The following is a 14,103-nucleotide window of genomic DNA, read 5'->3' on the forward strand; positions in this document are numbered from 1 at the left end:
CAACACGATTCTTTGTCAATTTTGTCCCACATCAGGATATTATGCTTGGAAATTAATGGAAAATGTGAAGATAATCATTTAAAGAGAGAATTGAAAATCAATCGACAAAAAGACATACTTACGTCGATGGCACTCCATAATCAGTCACCCGGTCGCCAATTGGGGGCTCGAATGGCGGCACAAAACCGCTCATTTCATCCCATATCAGGAGCTAGAGGATCGACGGTGCCCCGTCGTCAATCATTCTGTCCCCAATCGACATGCATGCGCCGGCCACGACACAAATAACAGCTGGTTTTGTTCCATATCAGAGCATCGAATTGATTTGATCTGCTTCCCCATGGTCAAATTGATGAATCAATTAAGAGACAAAAAATAAAAAAATATATTAAAAAATTAGTCGGCTGGTGAAGGATAGTTAATGACAAGTTTTGGGTAAAGATAAGTTCTAAAACTCAGTCTCTTTTTGACTTTGAGAGGCACGGTGGGACTATGGTCCACTCCAATTTCTCACCCGTTTTTGACGAAGCAAATGTTTAGTCAAAGTGCTTAACGTATGTCTTATTCAACTCGGTTTTAACACCCGCTCTTGTAAAATAAAATTGTACACCTTTCTATTTTTGCGGAATAAACTTTTTGCAATCCAATCCCATTTTACGATTTTCAAATCTATTTCAAAATGAGAAATTCAAATCCTTTGGTCGGCAGGCCCTAACATGCATCTGAGTTCTTAAAATAAAATTTTCTGAACTTCCTTTTTGCGAAATAAAATTTTGCAATTTTCAAACTTATCGGTCGGCGGGCCCTGACACGCATCTAAGTTTGAAAAATAAAATTTTACGATCTTATCCATTCTTTTTCAAAATAAAATTTTGAAATCCTTTGGTCGGCAGGCCCTGACATGCATTTGAGTTCTTAAAATAAACTTTTCTGAACTTGTCCTTTTTGCGAAATAAAATTTTGCAAATCCTAGTTTGTAAAATCAAATTTTACATTCTAATCCTTTTTCAAAATAAAATTTTGAATCCTCGGTCGGCGGGCCCTGACACGCATTCGAGCTTGTGAAATCAGATTTTTGCAGGTTCACTCTTAAGCGAAACAAAGTTTTGCTTAACCAGATTCCAGACCAGCGAAACAAAGTTTTGCCATACCAGTTTCCAGTTCCAGACCAGTGAAACAAAGTTTCACTATGCCAGTTTCAGACCAATGAAACAAAGTTTCATTGCATCAGTTCCAGCTTCATTTCAGATTAGTAAAACAAAGTTTTGTTAAACAAATCGACAAAATTCCAGCTGCTCAAGACAGGTAATATAAGAGGCCCAGGTACGTTTCTTATCTTTTATCTGTCCCGACCGGACTACTTTGACCTTCGTCTTACTCAGACTCGGTCAAAGTGGGGGCTTCTGTAGACACCTCAAAATGTCTACTAGCCTTGCAAACACCCGATGATGAGGCCCTTATTTAATTCGGAATGAAACTTGGTTGAATTTGATATAGGGTTCTTTATGCTCAAAATTGTCCCAAAAACAATCATTTTATCATCTGGTCCACTTCGACCACTGACTATATTCACCATTCATTTATTTCTAAGGATTATCCCATATTAGGAATTCTTGTCAGTTAACAAAAATGGCTCAAAACCGTAAATGAAACTGTACATTTGTATGTGTTGCGGGTAAAATGGGGTTTAGTTGGGCCAAATATATATAGGTCAGCCCAACTTATAGTTTTAAGGTCTTGTTTCAGTGATTCACGTTGACTAGACTTGAATTCATTGTTTCCGGCCCGTGAAGTTAAAGTCCAACATTATGTGTCACATGAGTTGCCGAATATCGAAATACAGAGCAAGGAATTTGAGTTTTTGTCAGGATGTAAATTCTAAAGATAAGAATTTATATTCATGCAAAGTAGTGGGGTTTAACGAGGAAATCAGGAGGACGGCACGAGATAAGTAAAGCACACTAAAAGATAATGTTACACGGTTTGCAAATAGGTGTTCATGCAAAACTCCGTTTTCAGAAATTTCATATCTTATCAAATACTCTCGTCCTAATTAGTATAAATACTTCCCTTTGCACCCTTAATTCACACACAGAAAATTCATAAAAATATACTACCTTTTCAGAAATACTATTCCATACAAAAATACTACCTTATCATACTTTCACAATACATACATCCATCCTATTTTGAGCATAAAGACGCCCTAAAGTCAGTTCGAGTAAGCTAATTGTCGAAACGCCGTATCCAGGTAGGCCTGAGGGTGTCATATTTATTCTTTACTTCTTATATTATCATAATTTAGCTTTCGTTGCTTGTAAATAATTGTATAAACTTTGCTACTAACTTTCTTTTCTCTGTCTAATTTCGTCAAATATATAATATTACAAATAAATAGTAGAGGCCGTCAGTTTGATGGGCGGTCCGGGTGCCTAACACCTTCCCTGACCGTACCTTTACCCCCGAATCCGCAATCTTTGGTTCAGGCCGGAGTGACGGATCAGTCCCCATTCCAGGGATCAAAAGGTGCATTTTCCGTTAACTTTGTTTTTGTATGTTTTTTTATAAAACCTACTGGCGACTCCATACTATTTACCATATTTTCAAAAAGGAGATTTTTTCAGGGATCTCACACACGCTCATCTATCGCAGCTTTAAGTAGATCCAACACAGCATCATTGTTCTCCGGGTTATCTGCACACTCATCTAACAACATCAAAGCTTCCAGTGGATCCCTTATCAAGGAATCCGACCAGACCTCATAAACAGACTCATCAATGATATCAACTGAATAGCAAGTATCCTCTATCATTGGTCTAGCAAGTGTACCAGGCAAACTGAAAGTGATAGCGTCATCCCCCACCGCAAGAGTCAAACGCCCTTGTTTGACATCTATAATAGCCCCAACTGTACACATGAATGGTCTTCCCTATTTTATCGGGGTTTGGGCATCCTCAGCTATGTTTAGGACAATAAAATCTACTGGGATAAATAACTTGCCTACCTTTATAGGCACGTCTTCTAGGATGCCTAAGGGTCATCTAACCGATCTATCAGCCATCTGGAGGGTGATATTAGTCATTTTAAGGTGACACATATTAAGTTTCTTGCAAACAGAGTAAGGCATGACATTGACACTGGCTCCTAAACCACAAAGAGCCTTTTATATCACTTCATTTCCTATTATACAGGTAATAGAAAAACTACCCGGGTCTTTCAATTTAGGCGGAGCTTTATTATGTATTAAATTGCTAGACTGTTCCATGAAAGCAATAGTCTCAAACTCACTAAGCTCTCTCTTACGCGTCAAAATATTTTTCAAAAATTTCTCATAAGAAGGTACCTGGGTAATTAGTTCGGTAAAAGGGACGGTTACCTGAAGGTTCTTAACCACATCCACAAACTTATAGAACTGTCGCTCAACCTTAGCATCTTTTAGACGTCCCAGATAAGGAATTCTGGTAACGTAAGCGGGTATGCGACTTTCTCTTTACCTTTGTCTAAACTTGGCATCTATGCAGCAGCGGAATATGACCCAGGAGCATGTTTAGACTTCGAAACTATGTCTTCGCTATTGCATGTACTCGATCGAGTACTTTTATCACTAGATAGAGACCTTTTCTCCTGGAATCTGGTCGATCGAGGAGAAAGACCTGCTCGATCGAGGTCGTCAATTTTGGCACTGCTCGATCGAGAACCTAAATTACTCGATCGAGAACTTTGAGAGGAAGAATTGCTCGATCGAGTGCCCAAATCACTCGATTGAGAACTTAGACGAGGTTCAGCAGCTTCTTCGTCAAATTGCTCTTCCAAAACAGCCTGCGGAATTCCATCAACAGATAAATCAGCATTTTTCGGCATTATTGGTCCATCATAGGTAAGACCACTTCGGAGATTAATTGCATTAATCAGGTCGCAAGGAGGTGATCTATTCGCGTGATTCATTTGCTCAGATGCAAATTTTGTGAATTGATCTTTCAACTTCTCTATGGAGTTCTCTTTGTCTTCCACATTTTTTTGGAGTTGAAGTGCCAAAGATAGCAACAAGGATTTCAACTCCGCAATCTCTGCATTTGTAGAAGAAGAATTATCTTGCTGCGGCATCGAATTAGTGGGACTTCAGATACTTGATATAGCTAAATCTTCATAAAGTTAGAAAACGGAATTCCTTGCTTATATTATTGGTAAGGATGGACTCGCTCTACTTCTGCATACAAGTAGTGGGATCATGTCCATCTGCACCACATCTACCACAAAACACCTCTTGCACAATCATGGCATGGACCAGCTCATGATCACCCGAAATTTGCGGACTCTCCGACTTGTCACACCCATCATTAGGAATTTCTACCTCAGCTACAAGGGATTCACCATCTCTTTCGCTCACTCGCCTACCTCCTTTGGGATTCCCATACTCAGCTACATGAATGGCCATGTCTTCAATAAGATGCCATCCCATATTGTCTTCAATATTTTTCTGAAATGTCCCTTTAGCTGCAACATCCAGTATGGCTCTTTCATCGGCATACAACCCATTGTAAAATTGGTTGCACAAGAACCATTGTTGGAAGCCATGATGAGGTACAAAGCGAACGAGCTTCTTAAACCTAGCCCAAGCTTCACTCAAATCTTCTGTAGCCAATTGTGTGAAAGTAGTGATTTGACCTCTTAATGCGTTAGTGCGGTATGGTGGAAAGTACCTTCTGTAGAAGGCTAATGCCAGAGAATTCCAGTCAGTCACACCAACAGCTTCTCTATCCTAATATCTCAACCACTCTTGGGCGTCATTAGTCAAAGAAAAAGGAACATAAATTTCTTTGAACTTATCTTGCGTCACCCCAGCAACTAAAGGAATGGCGGAGCAGTAATCAGTGAACAACTCCATATGTTTGCCTGGATCCTCACCAGCTACTCCCTTGAAAAGATTCCTCTCAACCAACTGAATGTAGGATGGTTGAATTCCAAAGGTACCAGCATCTGTAGTAGGAAATAGGATACCCTTGGGTAAAGAATCTACAGTAGGATCCGAGTGACTAGCGATGTTAGGCATTTTAGAAAATGAAATTGTGAGAACAACAGATGTTTCAGTGCCCTCTTCTAGGACGAATCACCTGCAAAACAACTATAGCACTAGAGAAAAATATGAGAACAGTCTCAAGGAATAAATTCCTTGAGACTAGAGACAAACTTAATATAAAGCAAACAAAATAACACCGTCTTCCCGGCAACGGCGCCAAAATTTATCACGGTTGTCGCAACCCTATCAAAAATAAAACCAACCGGTCTCTATAAAATGTAGTAGAGACAGTCGGGTATCGTATCCACAGGGAGATGGGAATTCTGTATGCTAACTAAGTCTGCCTAGGTAACCATTTCTTGGGGGGTTGATTGTTGATTCTAAACTACGGAGATAAAGAGAAAAGGGACAATAAATAAGTAAGCAATAAAATCTAATGAAAATACCAGAGAGAGAAACAGCTAGCACAGTCGGTTCACCAAGGTTTTCTAGGGGTCCAATCTAGGGTCAAAGGTCAGCATAAACTCGATCTGCAGGGTATTGAAAAGGTCCTTCCGGTCTGCTATTCGCCCTAAAACATTACTAACTTAGCTTCGGCCCTCATTAGAATATCCTAATGATCACCGCAAGTCTTACCTCTTCCAATCTTCCGATCTAGGTCAAGGTGTACCAAATCAACTAACTAAATACGTCAACTCAAGCAGCTAATTGCTATTAAATGCGGTGATTAACAACACAGACCTAATTCTAACCAAACCTAATCACCTAACCATGACCTTCCTAATTACCATGGCTCCCCTTATGTCCTAGCATAAGGAAATTAGCTATGCATAATGAAAGTGGAGAAATTAATAAAGACAAATAAAATAATTAATTTGAACATTATAATAAATTACTATGAAAACAAGAGTTGAAGAAATAGAGTAAAGAGATGATAGGAACAAGAACAATTGAAATAATTAAGTAAATAAAATTAAAGAACGAAAGTACCGATACAAAGGAATTCCAAGAAAAAGAGTTTTTAGGTCTAAAGTGTAGAGTGCTGTAACAACCCGGATTATAAAACAAAGGAAAAACATATGATATAAAGATATTATCAGAGTATGTGATAACAAATGGGTCTAGGTGGCGGAAACACCTGACCAAATCTGGATCGATACTAGATATATATTGAGAATCATCGAGATTTATTAAAGCTTTTTGATGCTTGAGAGTTGTGATTGGTAGTAAGCACCAGTCGCTTTGAGGATATTAGAGTAGGAGTGATTATAATGACACTCGTGAGTGAAAGAGTTTTCTCATTTTGAAAGATGTTCTTTGTTTAGAAATTTATCTGTTTGGGGTTTTGGTTAATGTCAGATCTTGTGATGAATGGTAAACAAGATTTGGAGTATTTGTTATGGTCTTAGGCATATAGGCAGTGGTTATACGTTATACATAGTGTGGATGCAGTTCGTTAATCGGTCCACTGTGGGTGCAGTTCGTTAATCGGCCCATACCATTGAATGGAGGCAGTTCGTTAATCGCTCCATTAGTTAGAGGCAGTTTGTTAATCACTCTAACGGCGTTCATTCTATACATTGTGCTTTGTTGTTTGGTCTGTTTCTATACGCCGTGGTTATGATGGATTTATGATTCGCATGATATGGTTTATGTCTTTATGCGTCATCACATGTTGTTTGACTTGGAGTTATCATTTCATATGTTTGTCTTTGTCATCTTTCAATGGTAAGTTGGTGCCGAGTTTTCATGAGTATAGATGGTATCACATGTTTACTAGTTTTGCATTTCAATTGTTATAGATTGTTAGTTATATTCAATTGTTGTAAACATGACTCGGAGAGCATCTAGTTACTCCCGACTGATTGTCGACCCCCATTCTCAGGTTGAATGCTCGTCGCTGTTTGGAAGATGTTGTTTGGGATGCATCGAGGGGCGAGACGAATAATAAATTAGGAGTTTGCTTTTATGTTTTGAGAACCTTGAATAATGTAATAGTTTGGTTTTGGGTTTAGTAGCGAACCGGATTGGTCAGGTGTTTCCGCCACCTTGACCCTTTTATCATTGTTATACTCTGATTATTCTTTTATAGTACGTTTTTCCTTTGTAATATAATTCGGGTTGTTACAGTTGCTATCAGAGTGAACACGCTCCCAACTCTCGCTTAGTTGATGACTAAAATAAATAACCTAGTTAATGAGTGAGAGTAAATGGGGTGGAAATAATTAAGAACTTCTTTGTTTATGCCTTAATGTTTAGCGTGGTTATTAATTGTATTGCATGTTTTGTTCATGCACTTGTTGTTTATGCCTTAATGTTTCATATTTTTACTAATTGTATTTAATATGTTGTTTATGTATTTGTTAGTTTATGCTTTAATGTTTCCGATCATTATCAATTGTTTTACATGAGTTATTTTTGTACTTGATTTTCGTTCCTTAATACTTTGTATTGTTATTATTTGTATTAAATATTTTGTTCGTGTATTGGTTGTTTATGTCTTATTGTTTATAACTATTAGTTGTACTTAATGCATTTTCACGTATGACTTTTTCGAGCATGCTTTGTTGTTTTTAAAGTTGGTCAGTTTTGAAAATCTTCCTTGCATGTTACATATCGTGCGTTTGGTTATATGTTTGTCAAAACTTTTAATCCTTGATAATCTGAGCTTTACTCTTATCGTACTTTCATCCTTTTGGATTATTTGGTGGAGTTGTCCTTGTTTGAGGTAAATTCGAAGTTGATTTCCTTGTGGTTTCTTGAAGCATCAATTCAGGATTGATTGGTAGATTATAGATGTTCGAGTATGAAAATAAGAGTATTTGTTATTAGTATTTTGGTAATGAAGAAGTTTACTTTGGGATTAGAGGTTGTTGAGATGAAGTCTACTTTGGGAATAGTGGTTGTTAAGATGAAGTCTTATTTTGGATAAGTGCGTTGTGGTACATTAGGTACTAGCTTAACCAATGGTGTATGATTGTTGGGTTCATATTAATGTCGTGATCATGAGTATTCAAAGGAAATGATTAAGTCTTGCGAGTGCGACTGATGATGTTGCCATGAGTTTGAGGTTGAATAAGATTTTGACAGTTTAGTCAGAGTTTGAGGTTTGAGATTAATGACTTTGGAGACTAGATATATATTGAGAATCATCGAGATTTATTAAAGCTTTTTGATGCTTGATAGTTGTGATTGGTAGTAAGCACCCCTCGCTTTGAGGATATTAGAGTAGGAATGATTATAGTGACACTCGTGAGTGAAAGAGTTTTCTCATTTGAAAGATGTTCTTTGTTTAGAGATTTATCTGTTTGGGGTTTTCGTTAATGTCAGATCTTGTGATGAATGGTAAACTAGATTTAGAGTATTTGTTAAGGTCTTAGGCATATAGGCAGTGGTTATACGCTATATACATAGTGTGGATGCAGTTCGTTAATCGGTCCACTGTGGGTGCAGTTCGTTAATCGGCCCATACTATTGAATGGAGGCAGTTCGTTAATCGCTCCATTAGTTAGAGGCAGTTCGTTAATCGCTCTAACGACGTTAATGCTATATATCGTGCTTTGTTGTTTGGTCTGTTTCTATACGTCGTGGTTATGATGGATTTATGATTCGCATGATATGGTTTATGTCTTTATGCGTCATCACATGTTGTTTGACTTGGAGTTATCATTTCATATGTTTGTCTTTTTCTTCTTTCAATGGTAAGTTGGTGTCGAGTTTTCATGAGTATATATGGTCTCACATGTTTACTGGTTTTGCATCTCAATTGTTAATGATTGTTAGTTATATTTAATTATTGTAAACATGTCTGGGAGAGCATCTAGTTACTCACGACTGATTGTCGACCCCCATTCTCAGGTTGAATGCTCGTCGCTGTTTGGAAGATGTTGTTTGGGATGCATCGAGGGGCGAGACGAATAATAAATTAGGTGTTTGCTTTTATGTTTTGAGAACCTTTAATAATGTAATAGTTTGGTTTTTGGTTTTAGTAGCGAACCGGATTGGTCAGGTGTTTCCGCCACCTTGACCCTTTTATCAGTGTTATACTCTGATTATTTTTTTATAGTACGTTTTTCCTTTGTTATATAATCCAGGTTGTTACAGTGCCAGAAAAGAGATGATCCCTAGTTCTTCCTGCCTCCTCTTATTTATTCTAAGATAGAACTAAAATATCCAAAAGGTAAATCTAAATGATTGCGTAAAATTATTCTAATCGTCAAAACTACTCGATCGAGTAGAAATAAATCACTCGATCGAGAACAATAAGGGTCAAACACCTCGATCGAGCATAGCAAGTACTCGATCGAGGAACTCAGCAACCACCCTTCTCGATCGAGCAAAGGAAAGCACTCGATTGAGGGTTCTCAGCATCAAAGGCTACTCGATCGACCAAATTTAACAGTCAATTTAATCGATCAAGCACAGTAGCACTGTATCAGCGTGGATGAACTCAAAACATCTTCCGAAACCACTTCACGCGTCCTTAGGTGATAAATTCTGGGCTTCGATTCTTCTATATTCAAAATGTATGCAAACGGGACAGGGTCAGGCTCGTTTATACTCCTTTCCGGTTCATACCTGCAAATAATACAAGACAAACCAAAGTAGACTATTCGGGGGCATTTGTTGCCAGATGCTACATAAATAACATAGAAATGCGTGTAAATATAGGGTAAAAACCTTATATAAAATGCACGCATCAGAAAGTGTCTTAAATTTTTTAAAGCCCCGTTTATGATCTTTCCTATTATTATTATAAAAAGAAGAAAAAAGAAAATATGTTGAGATGATTACATTCTTTTATTTGGAGTCGTGTATCCTTTGAGTATTTTGACAATTACCAAAATCATATCTTGGGTCGTTTGGTTCATTACTTAGGAATGAAATGGATTAGAATGAGAAACCATAGGAGTATGGGGTTCCAATTCCATACCTTACAAATCATGTTTGGTTCATTAGAAAAATAAAGACAAAAGACTTGAGTTAGAATCCATGAGAAGGAGGTGGGTATGGGATTCCAAGGGGTTGAGATAGAATTAGACTCCATTCCAAAATGCCTCAACCAAACACTTGAATGAGGAGAATCTATTCCATTCCATTCCAAACCTCACAACCAAACATCCTCTAATATCTATAAATCCTTTTCAGCTTTCCATTAACCTAGGATTCCTATGCCATATTCTGACTTGTGCCTTGCTTTCCTCCTTTTGTCCATATAAATTCACTAAATTTATCACCTATGTCATCAAGCCTTTTCTTGATTATTATTACGGTGCTAGTGTGCTACCCAACTACTCCATGCCTTTTGATTGATTTTAGTTTGACGATGGGTCTTTTGCTTAAAGCTTTTGAATGGTCTGAGATTAAATGGTCTTAAGGTAACACAATTCTACCAATCATATTATTATATTATTATTCGTGGTTATATGTATATCTGCATTTATTTATCATTGGATGATAATAGTGATTAATTGCATGGGGCAATATTATGTATACTAGTAATTCTATGTTTATTTCGAGTTTTAATTTTAGTATTGGTGAAATGGGTACAAATTAGTTTGTTTATAGGATTAGGGTAATGTCAACTTATGGTTGTGAGGCTGATAGGATGGTACTACGATATATTTCTTGTGAGCTATAAAAGAAATCCTCTGTCAATGATAGGTGAGGGTTTATGGGATGTTCTCTGAAATATGGCGACATTAACTGATCAAGTGTGTACGGGTAGATGTTACCATGAAAAAAGAAGAGGATTGCATTAATTGGTTGACATCATCATTGTGTTGTAAAACAGAGAAGTGTAACATAAGAATTGAAATCATGTTTTACGAATGACATGTGTTCCTTACATTGGAAGCTGGTTGGTATGGTATTTAAATTATCATTTTCTTTGTCGTTCGCCACTGGGCGAGTAGCTTAAATTTTTATACTCTAGGTGATGAGCAGTTTCGAGTCAGAACATTGATGATATGACATTGAAATTGAGATGGGTATGGTTACTGGTATTGAGTTATGAGTTATGGGGCCTGTGTGCCGAGTTATTGTTACGGTCCAGAGCTTCCATGGTTATTGATCAGTTATATTATTATGAGTTTGAAATCAATATTAAGATGGAAATATTGTTTAGCGGTTTATTCGCCAGTTCACTCACCACTCGTCCTTGGCTTAGGGTCGATGATGAGATCACGATACTTGGTTTCTTGGGAGTATTATATTATGAGACAGAGTAATGAGTGAGACGGAGTACTGAGTTGAGATTGAGTTAATTATTGAGACGAGAGTGTATATTATGTTATGGAGTAAGTTTGAGTTTGAGTTTATGATGTGACTCGTATTTACGCACATTTAGTCCCCTAACTAGCCTTTTTCCTATGCTTTCTTCCATGAGGTTTTGTGTCCTTGGTAGGAGAGGAATGCTAACCTTGCTTATATGGAGCAAAACGGAGCTAAATGGATCACATCTAACGACCAAGCAAGAAAGAGGAGAGCAAGACTAAAGGCCAAAGTCAATAAAACAAGTATATGGGCAATGATGAAGGACCCCCACGGATCATGAGGCAGCCAAATGAAGAAGAAACCAAGCTGCCCTTTGAGACGGGTGTCCCGAAGAGCAGAACGGGCGTCCCCAAGACTCAGCCCGAGCGTCCCACAAGCAGGACTGGCGTCTTTCGTTACAGGATGGGCGTCCATCAAAGGTAGGTCGTGCGTCTTCAAGCGGGACTTGCAAAGCGTTAAACTCATTTAAGGGTCTTAATCGTCATTTAAGCCCTTAGTTAACCTAATACTTGTACTTAGTATAAATACTCCATTGTAATGAGAGATTATCAAGTTTTATAATCAAGTTTTATTAGGAGGTTATCTTAGATTAATCCAAGTTATTTAGTAGATTAATACCATCCAATTACACAATTTAATCTTAATCACATCTTATTCTTTCCTTAATTATTCAAGTGTTCTTAGATTTAGTTGGGTAATTTGAAGATTATTTGGGTTTATTGGAGAATTGACAACTCTTCATCATCCATCAAGTTTTCTTCTATTATTCTTTGCTTACTATTTGATCATCCTAAGTTGGTACAATTTATATACTCTTTACTTAATCCTTGTTTATTGTTTTACTCTTTCATCATGTTTAGACTTGTTAAGATGATTGTCACCATTATTAACATGTTCACCATGATGATGAGTGAGTAATTCCTTAACTAGGGTTAATGGGGGATTAGGGGAGTTAATTATGGGGTAGATCTTTACTTAATAAGTTCATATGAATGATTGCTTGTTGTAATTTCAACTTATGCACATGTTATGCTTGATTGAAACCCTAGCATGATTCTCTTATCCTTTCATTAAGACTTGTAAGACATAAACTAGCTCCAGGCTTGTTAGACCATGCATATATATAGTTGAATAGGAAGAATTAAGTCGACTTATAGATGTTGTAATGTCTTGACCAACTCGTCTCCGAGATCCAAAAACTCCTAGGAATTGTAAGATAGAAACTAACTCGATTCCACTACAACAATAAATTCCTTGCATCTATGAAACTTATTTATGTGATCTCACAATGATTCCCCTATGAACCCATGACACCCTAGTGCCTTTAATCAATTGTTTACAACCCCATTTTCTTGCTTTGCTTTACTTTCATTTATTTACTTTGCATTTGTTAAGTAGTTTAGATTGCAAATCTCAATCTCAACCCAAATTTTGACACCAAAGACATATTTCTACAACCGATAAATCAATACAATACCCGTCCCTTGGGATCCGACCTTTAGTTACCACTCTACTAAGAGTAGTTTGTTGAGATTATAAATAGTGTTTGATTGGTGACCTTAGACGACAAAGTTTCGACCGAATCAAAATGGCGCCGTTGCCGGGGAAGGTGTTCAATTGAATTGTTATCATTTGTTGTTTTTAGATGTGTCTTTCTTAACCTTGGGGAAGTCAAACTCCTCAAGGTAGTTTTAATTGTTTTCTAGTTGTTTGATTTTTGCATGTTTAGGAGATCACAAGGCGGTCTTTTGCCTATTGATCCGGATATTGAAAGAACTTTGACAAATATTAGAAGAACCGTTAGAGGGGCTTCAACAATTATGGGTATTGGAGAACTTGTGGAAATTGGTATTATCCAATCGGATAATGTTGAGTTTACCAACCCTTTTGCAAGACAAGGAGAGGATAACCCAATTCAAAACCAACCACAAAATCAACCTACAATGCCTAAATTTTCATCTCATTCCGTACCAACCGAGGAGAACCTACCAAATGGTACTCCAACACCACCCCACTTGACTGGTAATTTCATTGCCAAACTCGCATTCATACAATTAGTTGAGAGAAGTCAATTTGGATGGATGCCTAGTGAGGATCGTCATCTACACATGGAGACTTTTTGTGACTATTGTGATGCCATTTCCAAAACGGGGGTAACTCAAGATCAAATTCGATGGGTATTGTTTCCTTTTTCCTTGATTGGAACCGCAAAACAATGGTTAAAGAGCCTAGACAACGCCACTCTTGGAATTAATTCATGGAAGAAGTTAGCACTTGCATTTTACAAGAAGTTCTACTCTCCGTAGAAGACCAACATGTTAAGATCCCAAATCACCGGGTTCAAGCAAAGAGATGAAAAGTCTCTGTATGAGACATGGGAAAGATTCAAAGATACATGCCGCTCTTGTCCTCATCATGGACTAAGCGAATGGTTTCTAGTCCAACAATTTTGGAATGGGTTGTATGAAGATTCAAGGAATGTGCTCAACATGGGTTCTAATGGAAGATTCACCGAGGTAGATGAAAACCAAACTTGGGCAAAGATAGAGGATATGGCGGTTCACAACTCTCAATATAGTAGGCCAATAATAACTACTAGAGGAGGGAGACATGAAGTTGACTCTGTCACACAATTGAGTGCCGATTTGGGTGCCCAACTAAGCTCTCATATTGACACAATGAACTTGAAACTTGAGAAGGCCATAACCAAGATGAATGAGGCTTCTCAATCATCCAAGGAACAAGTCAATGCCATGGTGGCAACATCTTCTATTCCAAATGGAGTATGTGAGAATTGTGGAACTTTGGGA

At 37.5% G+C, this 14,103-nt stretch overlaps 1 pseudogene; it reads right to left on the reverse strand.

Moving 5' to 3' along the window:
* Positions 1 to 13,615: 13,615 nt before the first annotated feature.
* On the reverse strand, positions 13,616 to 13,715 carry LOC141639837 (small nucleolar RNA R71; annotated as a pseudogene).
* Positions 13,716 to 14,103: the final 388 nt, after the last annotated feature.

The sequence above is a fragment of the Silene latifolia genome, unplaced genomic scaffold (genome assembly GCF_048544455.1).
Source record: "Silene latifolia isolate original U9 population unplaced genomic scaffold, ASM4854445v1 scaffold_57, whole genome shotgun sequence".
Lineage (NCBI taxonomy): Eukaryota > Viridiplantae > Streptophyta > Magnoliopsida > Caryophyllales > Caryophyllaceae > Silene > Silene latifolia.